Source organism: Lichenostomus cassidix, chromosome 15, assembly GCF_008360975.1.
Source record: "Lichenostomus cassidix isolate B80296 chromosome 15, HeHo_3.0, whole genome shotgun sequence".
Classification (NCBI taxonomy): Eukaryota; Metazoa; Chordata; class Aves; order Passeriformes; family Meliphagidae; genus Lichenostomus; species Lichenostomus cassidix.
Window position 1 is genome coordinate 2,051,241 of NC_139496.1, and position 13,885 is coordinate 2,065,125.

Here is a 13,885-nt window from a genome sequence, read left to right on the forward strand (position 1 = left end):
ATCTCATAAATTACCCTGCTGTTTCCTCAAGATTTTTTGCAGAAGTGTTGTGCATTCTGGTCAGTAGTTTCAAAGCCGGATTCAAACCAAAGCAAACTGCAACAAGTCATCTCTGGAAAGCAACTGAACTGTGAATAGCTCTGGAGATCAAAAGAAAGATGCTACTGACAAGAAAAATGAGATGGCTCTTTAGACATAGGCTGTAGTGACAGGGCTTGCTTCCAGTTTTCAAACTTCAGCAAACATAGGAGACAATTTTAGATTCTACATCTTGGCTTACGAGAATGGGGAGCAATGTGTAAATAAAATTAAAGGTAACATGATGCAGCTGAGCACTAGACTGGGATCCTTCAGGTGGTTGGACTTACTGGGTCATGGGAGCTTCTCTGTGCCTCATTTTTTCAGAGGACATCCTGCTCTTTTGCAGCAGACTTTGGCAAAGAGCAGTATTAATTCATATAAGAAAATAGTCCTTCACATAATCTTTTTCATAGGTCCTTACATAAAGAAACCCTCTTCAGTTGCTTATAGCATAAACTGCTATTACAAGAACTGAAAGCTGTCCTTGTGTGATTTCTCTCTTTTTCTGCTGCTGTTCCTGCTGTGACCAGCCGCACCTGAGGTGGTCATTGGCCCTAACTGGCTAATTGGCCAATTAATGGTCCTTAATGGCCCTGACCATCCTCACCTGGGGCCTCCAGCCCCACTCTCTGCTTACTGACTGGGCTCTTGAATCCACTGAAGCTCAGACCTGAGGTCTTCCTCCTGTGAACTTGCTTGATGATAACTGGACTGTGTCTGATCCTGACCTGAATTCCCAGCCTGTACTGTGGATTTAGCTGAAGTTGGCTGCCACCTCCAGTGCTCTGCTCACTCCTCTAAGGTATTGTGGGGCTGGGGCTGGTTGGCACAGGCCTGGAGCTGCTGTCCTTGTTACTCTGTTTGGTGTTTGGGTCGCTGTTGTGAAAGGAGCTGCAGGCTTTTGATGCTCCCTGACAAACCCTCGTGCAGAAGATGTCCATTTAGCAAAGGAGTTATTGTGAACAATTGTAGCCTTTTAGGTCATAGTGCTTTTGGGTTTTACTTGCTTTCCTAGCGAGCTCTGCTTCAGGCTCTCCCTGTTTTTAGACTGTTAGATGCACACAGGGTTAGATCGTGAGCAGCTCCAGGGTCTGGTGCAAGGCTCTTTGTTCCCACCAAAAAAACGGGAGAAAGAAAATAAGTGTTCTGAGGTGAACCTGCCTGTACAAATGTTTTCCTACTTGAATGTTTTTTGAAATATAAAACACCTGCCATCTGGGTAAATACACCTCAAGGAGAAAGAGGTAGTGTCTGGGGCAGGTAAGCCTGCCTGGACCTTCTCAAACATATTTGGAAAAATACAGTCAACTGGAAAATCCTAAATATTGGTGCTTCAGCACTGCTGCACTGGTCTTTGTTGCCTAGAAAGCTTTGGTTACTAGCATTCATATGACCAAACTGAGCGCTTGACAATATTTAATGGTGTGTAAGGCTCAAACATCTCTCAGGGGACCAGTCGGTCTTACCAGTGACAGAAACAACTGCCAATGCTATTATCTAAATGCTCTACTGAAAGTAACATGGTCTAGATGAAGGAGAGAGAAATATTTTACTATATCTTGACATCCCTCTGGCCTTGGACTAGGTTTACCTTTCTCTTGACTTTTTTTTTCCTGGAGTGCCAGGATCAGATGCCACTAAGGGCCCTGGCATTCAATGTGCTGCACAGCAACCCTCAAACTGTGTGAGGCAAGGGTGAGTCAGGGAGATGGTGAAGGCATTGTGGTTTAGATGGCTGCAAAAGCAGTGCCACATGTCCCCTCATGACTGTTCCTGAGCCATGTGAGCAAGTGGCTTGTTCTAGGTCAAACTTGGGGCAGGGTGAGGCCTAGATTGCCTGACTGCTGTTTTTTTTTTCTCCCCACCCTGCAGACTATGAAAAAACACCGTGATTTTATTTATCCAGGAGACCAAGGCTGCTCTGACAGCCAGACTGGTTCCCTGAATGAGGAAAAAACTTGCATATTTTTTAACCTTTTCTGTGGAACACACATGCGCTTACTTTCTCCTTCTTAAATATCATCAAGGAAAACTGAGAAAATTCATCAAGAAATGTGTCTTTAGCTTTCCCTGTCTACCTTTGGTGTGTTTTTGTTTCTTTCCAAAACAGTTAGATTTCCAGACAAAAAGAATTGGGACTTTGCTTTGAGTTTCTTGGCTCTTCTCAGTTCATGTTTCCCTGGCCATTCATTTATCCAAACAGAGGCTTTTGTACATAGTATATGAAGTTGAACTGAGGGCAAATATTATTACAGTCTCATGTTCAGAACTGACACCAACCAAGCCTCCCTCTGCAGTGCTCCAGCAGGATTTCATGTCAAGTTTTTCCCCTGCTCCGAAGGTCTGACTGTGCCCTTCCTTAGCACAGTCATCTGAGTCCTGTGACTCTGCAGGGCCAGGACTGTGAGCAGTGCTGTTGAGAGAACACTCCCTGCCTGACTCAGGCTGGGTTGCACAGCTGAAATCCAGGTGCTTTGTCTGGGGAAGGCGAGTGCTGAGACTTTCAATGGCCTGCAGAGTCAGAAAAAGGAAAGCAACAGATCTGGACCCTGACCGTGGGCAGGGAGCAGCACAGAGTCCAGAAATTAAAGTGGTTTGAAGGAACAGCATTCCTCCAGGGACAGGGTGGAAAAAAATAATCGGAGGATAACATCCAAGACCAGCCTTGAAGCTGCTAATAGGCTGTTCATTATCTCTCCCTACTTTCATCTAACTCTTTTACCATTTTTCCTTTTCTTGATGCCTTGCTCTTTCAGCTGTTTCACTAATTACTTCCTTGCTTAACTTTGAAGCCCTCGGTGGCTGTTACTTATTTTCCTTTTCAGCTGGTTAATTGTTTTCATCCTTTACTCTCCTCTTTAGCAGCAGCAAAAAGATGGCAAGCAGAAGAGGTGTGGGCGGAGGAGGCTAAGTTAGTAAAGAAACTAGTGCTGTCTCTTTGTGGAGACATCCTGAAGAGACTCTGAATCTAGTCAAATATTCCTGCAATGGCAAGAGTTGTATATCTGAGGAAACTGTGGCCTGAGACATGCTGTCACTGTGGTGGAGTACTTTGTTGTGAGAGACTTTTGGTGAGTCCTTTGGGGTCATGTTTTTCCCAGTTAATCCTTTGGAACTGGGATTTAACAGAAGTTATAAGTACTAGTAAAGCTCTAAATTATACTGAAGTGCTAGATTTTATACTGGGAGAGGGAAGTCTGTATGGCTGCTCCTGGGCTTTAGGAAAAGGACATGAAGGAAAAGGGTATGAAGCATTATGACCCAATACTTGAAATACCCATGCAACTGCTCACCCTGCCCTGTTCTTTTCTGTCCCCATCATGTTCTTGGCTACCCAAATCTTCCCCTGCTTTGCAGTTTGCTTCAAATGCAGCCTTTCCTTGCCCCTCTGATGGGAGCCTGCATGCAGACGTACCTGGGTGTGGGTCTGGCTCACCCTGGGAGTTGGTCCGTCTTGGTGTGACTGCTGTCTCCTGGGAGCTGTTTTGGCAGGGCTTCTTTAATCTTGTGCACTTTGGAAAGTTTCCAGACTCTGTCTTTTTCTGCCCCCTTGCAGACTCACAGCTAATACGCACATTGCTTTAATTTGTTCTTCAAATGAAACCCAATTATACCTGTAGGTGCCTGGTTGTTAAGTCAGTAATTTACTTCACGGTAGCTTAGTGTGTTTTTTAAATGCCTGGTTTGCTGTGGGGTGTCTGTTCATTGCAAGGCTGTGCAAACCTGTAAAACAGCACTGGAAAGAATTTCTTAAGGGGAATAAAAGAGGCTCAAGGTGAACCATGCTTCTTCTGTTTACCCATAGGGCCATAAAAGAACTAAAGTGTTGGTGCTGCTTTACAAGCTTTTCAAATTTGTGGACTCTGTCATCGTTGGTTTGTGTATTTGTTAAGGATTCGGAGGGAGAGAAGAACATTGCCTTCTCTCTGTATTTTCTACATGGTACCAGTGTGGATTGTGTGAGGTGGGATGAGCTTCAAGTGTCAAAGCATCTTAAATCTCAAAACATATTTTCCAGCCTTTCTACTGACATTGCATTTTCCCATGTCCTGTACCTTGTCCTGCACCTGATTTGGACTGACTCTGCCCACATAAACTAAGTTCCCTGGCAGAGACTGGATATGCTTCCCAGGAAATTTCCTGAATGACCTAAGAAAAAAACAAAACAAAAAACTCAGAAGCCAGGTCACACATGTTGGTGGCTGACCCAGGTGGTAGCTAGAAGGGGTGATAGTCATTTTTTGGCTCTCCTTTGCCCAAGTTTGTTGTCACTTCTCTGCTCCTCCAGAGCTGAAGGCAGCAAAGATGGACACTCCAGATGGAGGCCTGTTTTGCCAGGGCTGTTGAGACTTGCTGAACAGATTGGATGTGTGTGCTCATCCTGGGGTAAACATCACTGAAACCAATGAGGCGGGGCTGGTTAATGCTTTGGGAGAGAAACTGAGATGGGGAAAGACGGAGAGCTTTGGGCCAGGGAAGGAGGGGTTGGGCTGGGAGGAGGCTGCCAGGCTGCATTTCATCCTGCTCCATGGCAGTGGTGCTGCAGGGCCATCTGCAGAGAGTAAACATACTTGGAGGAACTGGAGCAGCAGCTGCTGGCAGCCGCAACACCAGTTGTGCTGAAGTGGGGGAAGCAGCCCTGCACAGCCCCAGGACTGCATGAGCAGTAGTAGGTTTATGCTGCAGCAGCCAAAACTTTAGTTTAAATAAACCAAATCTGTCTAACCTCAAAGCTGCAGGCATTCATCAGCCTTCACAGAGGCAGTGTGTCCTGGGGCCAAGTGGGACGTTTGCCTGAGGATTTATCCTGGAGGAGTCTTTAGTTCCCAACTGGGTTAAAATTCCAGGCAGTCTTCTGCACAAAGCTTCACTGATCTGAAGGGATCTGCTTCTGAGGATGTTTGAAACAGAGCCAAGGATCGTTGTGGAACAATTCTACATACCCAGCAGCACCAGTCTGTGATGACTGAATTGCAGTCCTTTCCAGTCCATCTGCTTTGACTTGGTCCTCAGAATTGTGGTCCCCAAAAGTAACAACTTTCCTTCTTTCAGCTACGTTTTTGCATACATGTTTTAAAGCAGAAAAGCAAAGTATTTCAAAGCTTTCCTTGTGTTAGGACTGTGTTTCTGGTGGTGTGGCTTAGACTGGATTGCTCTATTCAGTAAATGGTATTTCCCTCACTGACAATATTCCTCTCTACTGGCTACCCCCTTACAAAGTAATTAACTACATTTACCTTTAATAGGAAGCTCAAGCAATATCAATGACTGACTTTGCTCAGAAGGCTGCTTGGAAATGAGAATCAAAAGACACTGCTGCCTGCTGGGAACAGGACAGGGTCACCTCTCTTGATAATGTGGCATGCTTTAGGTCTTTCTAAGAAACAAACAAGGCTACACTTTCAGCTTTGAAATCTTGGTAGCCTCAGGCTTTTGGAAAGTTCTATTTCATTTAGATTCTGGCATTTACTTTTGTTTGCTTGGACTATAAAGACCTTTTTATTCTGATCCTCAAGAGCTGTTTACCATTCAGCACATGTGGTCTGCATCTCTCACACTAAAATCTTTTGAGGACTTGGCAACTTTTTTTAGTTCTCTGATCAATGCTGGCTAAGGAACAATGGTAAAAGCCCATGGAAGCCTGTTGCCCAAAATGTGCTGCCCCTGTTCTGATTAACTAGCAGCCTCAGCTGAGGTGAAGGTTGCTGGCTTGATTGTTTTATTCAGGAATGCTGGTGCCAATCTGGAGTCACTATGCTGAACTGAAAGCAGGTGTGTCAGTGTAAAACCAGAGAGCAGCTTTGCTACCCACTTTTGTGTCTGCGCAGAAAGTTAAGATCAGAGTTATGCTTTCTGCCCTGATTTACAGCTTAGTGCTTCTGTGTACTCTTGGCACTTTCCTTTGGTCAGTTCCATGGGCAGCTATTAGCTAAGGATGCATAAAGCTGGCACCAGGGCTTGTGTTCTGCCTGGGCATACTCTGCATTTGGCCTCAGTGGAATCCTCTATGCATGAAAACCAATGTTTATGCCTTCCAATAGCTCTTCCATGAGCTCTTGTTACTCTGAGTATCCAAGAGACAAGACTTGGCCTCAAGCCCCCTGTGCATAGTTGAGGGGAAGGGTGTTAACCCAGTGGGAGAAAACATCACCTTCTTGCAGCACTTCTCATTTAGCAGCTTGGAAACTTGCCAAAGAAGCAACTTCCCATTGCTAAATATTGCACTGTAAATGTCTGGGAGAGGTGTTTGCAAAGGCAGGGGAAATGGGCCATGCTGGTTTTTGAAGGGAAGGAAGATGAGGGGAGGAAAAGCAGCAGAAGATTTACAATGACTGCTGACAATGTCACAGCAACAACTCAACACAGGACCTGTCACTTTCTCCTGTGAAAAGTGATGTGAAGTCGTTGGGATCACCAGCTTGGGGTGGAGGAAGCAAGAACTGGTTAATTTAAAGAGTTGCCCTTCAGTAGCGTGTGGCTCTTCATGGCAACAAAGGACTGAAAACAGGCCCTCAAGGGACCCTTGTAAGATCATGATGCTGGAGCAGCTCCTGTGGAGAAGGAGCTGAGGTCCCAGGAGCCTCTCACCGTGGAACAGCCCTGACCTGAGCTCTGGAAATGCAGAACATAAACCCATCCCCAGTCAGGTGGCTTCCAATCACAGGAGGCCTGCACCAAAGCACAGTCATAAAAATAACTAAATTATGTTTCATTTCACTGATGGGTTTGTGTGGCTTGTAGTGGCCACAGCTTAGCAAGGCACCTGCCTAAAATTAAGCACATACTACTACCTCTATGCTCTGCTTTGCTTTACGAAGAAGTCTGGTTCTCTTCCTATCAGTTTATTCTAGCAGCAAAGTGAAATAACTGTCCACTGTGCTGGCCTGCTTGTACCTCTTGGACTCTGTGCTTAAAGAAAGAAAATACAAACTAGAGGGTGCAAGTCATGGAATGGGGGGAAGTCCGTCACTTCCTCAGGAAACACCTATAACAACAGCGCTTGGAAAAAATATTTAAGAAAACCTCTCCTGTTTTGATTTAAAAAAAAAAAACAAAAAAAAACCTTCTCTGCTCTAACTCCACAGCTTTCTCCTTTTATTTATTTTCCTAGAGACATGGTCCAGTTTTTATATTTTGCTGAGTTAAATGAGCAATAAGTAGTAATCAGATGTTGACATTAAGTTATGTGTACACCTGCTGACTGACTCATAAAGAACAAGAATGCTTTTAGTTAAGAAATGGCAAGAAAACGAAAATACAGCAATTAACTTCACTAATAAGAAACTCAAGCAGTTAAATTATATATATTTATTAAATCATACAAGACTTCTGAATGACCTTTTTAGTTTGATGCTGCCTGATGAAAGCAATTTTGATTTCAGTTCTGATCCAAAAAATCTGGAATTCTTCAAGGTTTTTCAGCCAAACTGTATGTTTAAAGCTTTCAGGTGAAAGAGAGAGGGAGTGATGGTGCCCATCACTGTAAATTCTTGTCTTGCCCAACTCTGAGTGCCAGCTGGGCATGTGAATCTTGGGTTATTACTACCTTGTTGAATTCTCAGAAGGTGTACAGTTATCACTCAGTGGCCCAGTCAGGAGCACAGGAGGCCCATGAATAGTGAGCTGTGGAGATGTATGTACACCTGTGTCTCCACTGGCGCTCGAGGCATTGAACTGAGGGCCTGCAGTGCAAAAATGTAGGAGCTGCTGCCATTCCAAACACCAGCAGAATTGCTGGCTGGGAGCTGGGGTAGGTCTAGGTCTGAGCACTCAGGAACCTGTGGGGATTTCTTGCAGTTTCTATGGGTTTGAGGCATCAGGAAACAACAGCACTGAGCTCCACTTATAACTGACACAGCCAATTCAGATATGTGCTCTATTTTCATACTAACTGTGACCTTTGAGTGCTCTCAGAAGACCTTTTTATTTAGACAAATACAGTCTTCCTGGTTTTAGTAGAGTCTGACTTCTTATAGTCAGTTTCCTCAAGCAGATGGCTTTGCTCTGGTGTTGGGCAGTGTAAAGCTTTAGGCCTCTTTGCAACAAGCCCAGAGTGAGTTCAGAGCTGCGACATGTCTGTGAATAGCATGTCAGTCTTTAATGGTTTTTCAGTCAAAAAAAAGTAAGTCCCAGCAAAGGGTGAATTTGATCCTCTCACCATGTGGTGGAGGGAATCAGAGAGGTGGTCTTGAATTTCAAGCATGAGACTTGAGTGCCTTTGAACTAACTTCTGGGCCAAGAACAGTATCTCAGGAACAGGATATGTGATGTGAATTTTACAGCCTATAACTGCTTCCTAGTTAAGACAGATACTGATAAGCTGTACTCATGAGGTGTGCAAGAACTCCAAAGGCATTTGTGGTAAGGTCTCAGTGGTTCCTTGCCTGGCTCATTTACAGGCTGAGTTAGTGCTTGGGGAGTCTGGGAATTCATGGCTCTTGGTTAATATGTATTAATCCAGAGAAGCCACATGAGAGTTTTGGTCACAAAGGTAATACAGAACGTCATGATGCAGAATTAGACTCTTGACATGCCAAATATCTGCCTGGTAGTGGATGATGGTGTGATTTGGGGGGCTCTGTATGTTTGAAAACTGCAAGACTGGAATTGAAGGGCAGCCACTCTGTGAAGGGCCAGGGTCTAGTCTGCTGTCACACTGACAGTCCTCCCAAGGAGGACCTCAGGATGAGATGAGAGCAGTCTGGGCACGTAGCTGAAGCTTGCACTCAGACAGCATTTCTGAGCTGAGCAAGTCTGGTCTATCAAAAAGCTATTTGACCAGCCTGCATTCCTGCTGCTCCTCTCTCCACCAGGCAATTTAATGGGGCTGCTGGGACAGAGCTTTGCTTGTTCAAATTTCAAAGAGCATTGCAAGGAATGCAAGGAAGTTGTTGGACATGTTAATCAAAGAAAACTCATATTCAGGAGTTTGATTTATACCTGTGCACTACACACAGTTCATGTAGGCTGCTAGATTGACACTCAGGCTACAGGTTGTAAAACATCTCACATGGATTCTGCCCTCTGCCCCTTCCAGCCACATCAGACTGGAAGCAGCTCATATCTGTGTCCCAGATGCCTCACATGAAAGAGGGTCACTCTGACTGTTGAGAGGCAGTTGTGCCCTCAGAGCTCCTCTTCACTTTTTTCTTTCTCCTCCTCTCCAGCCCAGATATGTTCACTTAGAAAGGACTAGGACACCACACAGCCCTTGTCCAGGACCTGACCCTATAACAAAGACAGTGCAGACCCTAAACCTAGAAAAGTCACTGATGTGAGAAAATGAGAGGGTATTTGTCCCTGTCTACCACATCTGCAAACTCCAGCTGGAATCTAAAAGCTGAGCTAACGTTTTTGTTGTCATTAGTGCCTCTTTGTAGGAAATCCTGCCCTGGAATTGCTTGCAGAATACATCCTTCACGCTAGGAAACAGCGATAAGTAACGCAATGTGTCTCAGTGCTGCAGTGTGCCCTCCTTCTGCAGCTCCCAGCATGGAATGCAGACACTGAAAGGCCACCAAGTTGCCCACAGAATGTGTGCTCATGCTTGTGACGCTCTTGGGGAGATTAGGAGCCAATCCTGAATTCTGAGCTCCCATTACCAGTGCAGCTCATTCATGAGGCCTCAAAAATGCTGGCAGCTTTGATCCTTTCAAGTCCTAGCATATAACTGGGGATGCCAAACTCTGACTTCAAAGTCTGTCAGTCCCCAGATCCATAAACTGATCAGCAAGCACTTGCATGTCATCATATAGAAGGACTGATGAGGGGGTGGGGTGGGAGCACATTCCTTCCTTCCCCAAAACTCCTGGGCCATGCCTGGAGGAGGCTGGATGCTTTGGTGTGATTGCTTCTGGTCTTTTTCTTCCTTCTTCACGTTGTAAATTATTTAGGTGTCAGCATCAAACATCAGAGAGAAGCACAGGAAAAAAATCTCGAGTAAATACTTTATATTCCTTGGGATTGTCTGTCCAAAGAGCTCTGCTTGCTTTGTGAGTGTGAGCTGCATTCAGCCACAAAACATCCCTATAATAGTTTACAGCTGGGGAAACTGAGGCATGGGGCTGTTAAAACGTGACTTGGCCAGAGCATCTGTAAAGTCTCTGCCAGAGCTGGGAGGAGTGTTCTGTCCCCCGACAGCTCCTCTGCATCTGCAGGAGCAGCTTCCTCCCTGCAGCAGCTTGCCAAGGGCTGCACGAGGGAGACCCTGCTCCAACACATCTCCTGCTCCCACACATCCCTCCTGTGCTTTATAACGTGGCAATGCTGCTTCCATGGCAACTCACTGACCCCAGCTACACGCAGCCTCCTGGCCGGTCACCAGCCCCATACCTGCGGTGTTACACACACCCCTACCTCGCTGCATTCCCATCCCAAAACATCAGCAGCCTCTCCTGCAAAACCTTGGCCTGCATACAGACATTCTGGATGAGTTTTTATCCATCTAAGACTCTCCAAGTTTCTTTCACTTGATTTTCCTCATTGGAATGGAAAAGGGCAAATGTTTAGAGACGCTCTTAGAAGAGACTTTCTTCAGGCTCTGCTGAGCTTCATGATGTGCTGCCCCTTTCCTGGGTCAACATACAGGAGTATCAGGCTCCCTGTGGATGCTTTCTGCTCTGCTGGATTCATCCAGCTGCCTGAAGAGGAGAGGTGTCTTGTTTGGTCTCTTCATCCTGTAGGTTAAACCAGCAGTGGAGTTCAAGGTTGCTATAAATAGTTTTGTGCCTTATCACGGGAATTACCCATTTATTAGAGTTCTCTTCCTTGTCAACAGCCTTCCTCAAAACTGGCTGTAGCAAAAGTTTTGGAGTCTGTCACTGCACAGCTCCCTTTGAAATGCCCTGATCTAGGATGACTGCAGCTCCCTGACTGGGAAAAGGACGTCTGATATCCTGAAGAGCTTTGTCTGCTCCAGCCATCTCTATTTTTAAACCTTAACAGCACAGCCTGCAACTCTTTGGTGGATCTCTTCTCCTGGAATGGGTCTGGTCATATTCTTGTTCATATTCTCCTTCTGATTCTCCTAGGAAAGACTAGTCAGAGATCTGCCAATCAGCAGAGGGGGACTATTTTTTTTAATTGTGAGAGAAGAATAAGAGGCTTCCTAATATGACTTGAACTTCACAACATTCCTTCCAGAAACACATTATAAAAGCATTGCTTCATTCCCTAGTCTGTTCTCCCACTCCCATTTTAAACAAATGAAATCCAGCCCCCTCTGGGGTGGAACACAGCATCCACTGAGCAGCCTGTGGTAAAACCACCTGCCTGGGTTAAACATGGAGCAGCAGATGATTTTGTCTGTCTTGGAAGGTTACATAGAGTACAGGGAGGCTTTGTAACTGGCCACAGAGAAGTGCCAGGCTGTGGCTCTTAGCTCAAACAAAGATTGCTTGTGCTAGGCAAGGTGGTTAAAGGTGAACTGAGGTTTCTCAGAGTCCTGAGCCAGTGGGCAGCTCCTGTCTGGAGTTTGGTTGTTGTTGGCTCTGCCTAGGCTTTTGGGTGCTGGAGGAAGTAGGTGCCCAGTGAGAGGTGATAAAGTTTGTGCTCTTGGCAGATCCTACATTGTGCTCGGATGCTGGCAATTTCTTCACTGTGTGCATCTGCCAGCAGGGTTTCTGTATTGCTCAGCGAGATTTTAAGTTTCATGGGCATCTGAGAAAGGCTTGTCTGCAATCCACCGCTGAAGGGCAGAGATCAAACAGACACCCCTATCATTACTAAAGCAGGAGAGGCATTTATTGCTTGGGTACCAAAATGAGGCTTTTGTGACCTGCTATTGGCTGTTTTCTGACGTTGGCAAAATCACGTATTTGTCCTCACATCATGCCTCAGGTTCCTCACCTCTGAAATAAGGACAAAAATCTTCCTCAGCTCTTCCCTGCCACACTGTGAAAATGTGGAAGAAAATCTGGTGCATGCTGGTTTAGATCTTGTGTTGTAACTCCCAAAACTATATGGCTTTAACAGTAATTCAGCACACTAAGGAAATTTTCTTTTTCTAAAGCCTTTCAAAATCTTTTTTTTTTTTTTTCTACAGCTTAGGATAGTGAAGCTAGCACTCGTCAGATAAACTTGCCAGCCAGCAAGGGAATGCAGGACAGCAGACTTTGGAGATAGAAACCTTCAGCAGTGTGTGCTGTATGTAATGGTGTGATCCAGGCCTTGGGTGAAATGCTTCAGCCAGGGTACTTCTGAATCCTCTGATATTCATACAGAAAACTTTTTTTTTTTTCTTTGGCTGTCTCATTCCTGTAACCCAAAATGTCTAGTCCTTTTCAGCTCCATTCTCTGCTTGGTTCCTGCAGCCTCCACATACATGGAGACAGAGAAAATTAGCATTTGTACTTTGGTCTGATGAAGAAAATTCATACAGGGTTTTCAGACTGGATGAAGATTCCTAGTGTCCTGCTGTTAATTTAAGAAACTTGTTCAGAAAGACTTTTAATGCTTGGAGGAGTTCAATGAATCCAAAGAGAAACAGTGGGCTGTGAGAGAGAACAGGAACATCCTCCTTTGCCAAGTGATGGACTTAGAACTTGGTGGAACACCCCAACAGCTGACACCCCATCTACCCTGGGACTTCACCTTCTCAGTGTCCCTTTACAGCCTTAATGTTTGGATTCTTAAAACTGGCAGGTGCCTGGATCTGCTGAGAGGTTATGGCCCCAGTGCTATTTTCATCTACTGACTTAACAAGCAGTTTGAAGAGCTGTAGCAGGCAGGAAATAAAGTCCCTCTAAAAATACAGAGGGTAACTTTTAAGAGGTAGATTTTTAATTGCAGCTTGAGCAAACCATTTTTAGTTTCCATGAGTCTGCTCCTTCCCATCTCCTGTGCAATCTGCAGCTTCCCCAAAGATGAACTTGTCACGGTTGTAGCTTCATGGCCCCACGAGTCTGTAGCCCTGCTCTCCCTGAGCTTCTGGCATCACTGCCAACATCAGGCTACAGCAGCCACAGATTGTCTCTCCAAATCTGTGTATCTGCATTTGGGCTGAGGGGAATCCAGAAAGGGGAAAGCTGAGGAAATTGCTTTCCTCCCTCTTTGGGGTATAAAATGTTCTCTTCTTTCAAGTTAATTTGTTCTGTGAAAGTTCCCCTTGAAATAATTTTCCAACTACTTTGAAAGATCAAATAGATTATATTGAAAGCTACTGTAAGATGAAGTGCCCATTTGGATTTAATAAATGCTGGTTTATAGAGTTCAGCTCGTTATTTCTTTGGGATAAACCCATAGAGAATGGAAGGGAGGAAAGATTTTAATGTTTCTGAAAAATTTATCCCACAAACAGTAAAAACATACCCTAGAAATATACCAGCCACAAAAATGACATCTTAAACACAGTATTTATGACTTTCTATATTTGTTTTGCATAAACTTTTCTGGTTTCTATTACACAGATTGATTTATGGAGTTTATTTGGAATAAATGTAGTGCATATTTGAAAAAAACAGTTTCGGTCTGTGAAGCACCCAGGAGATACAAAACTTCTGCATGGTTCAACCTAGGAACCTCCAAGTCCTTTTTATCAGAATATCCATTTCCATTGAAAATAAAATGCAGAAAAGTAATAAGAAATTAGATGAAGAAAATAAATTTGGGAAAACATATGTAGCCAATGTTTCGACTAAAATTGGTCTGAACTTTGTATTCAGTGTCTCGTTCTGTTCCTTAATGAAATGTTCTTTATCCAAATGGAAATTTTACCACGAATATCATTTTTCACAGATTTGTTTGGGAGGTGTGGGGAGCTGACAGGGGCTGGAGGGGATTGAAAACTTCTCAGAAAACATTTTGA

At 44.6% G+C, this 13,885-nt stretch overlaps 1 long non-coding RNA gene across 2 annotated transcripts in view; it reads left to right on the forward strand.

The window, feature by feature from the left end:
• Window positions 1–701: 701 nt before the first annotated feature.
• LOC146430107 (uncharacterized) overlaps window positions 702–13,885 on the forward strand; it is a 60,496-nt gene continuing 47,312 nt past the window's right edge. For both annotated transcript variants that reach the window (XR_014855255.1, XR_014855256.1), the window contains exon 1: window positions 702–883. This is a non-coding gene — a long non-coding RNA (uncharacterized LOC146430107). The remainder of the gene's footprint in view (window positions 884–13,885) is intronic.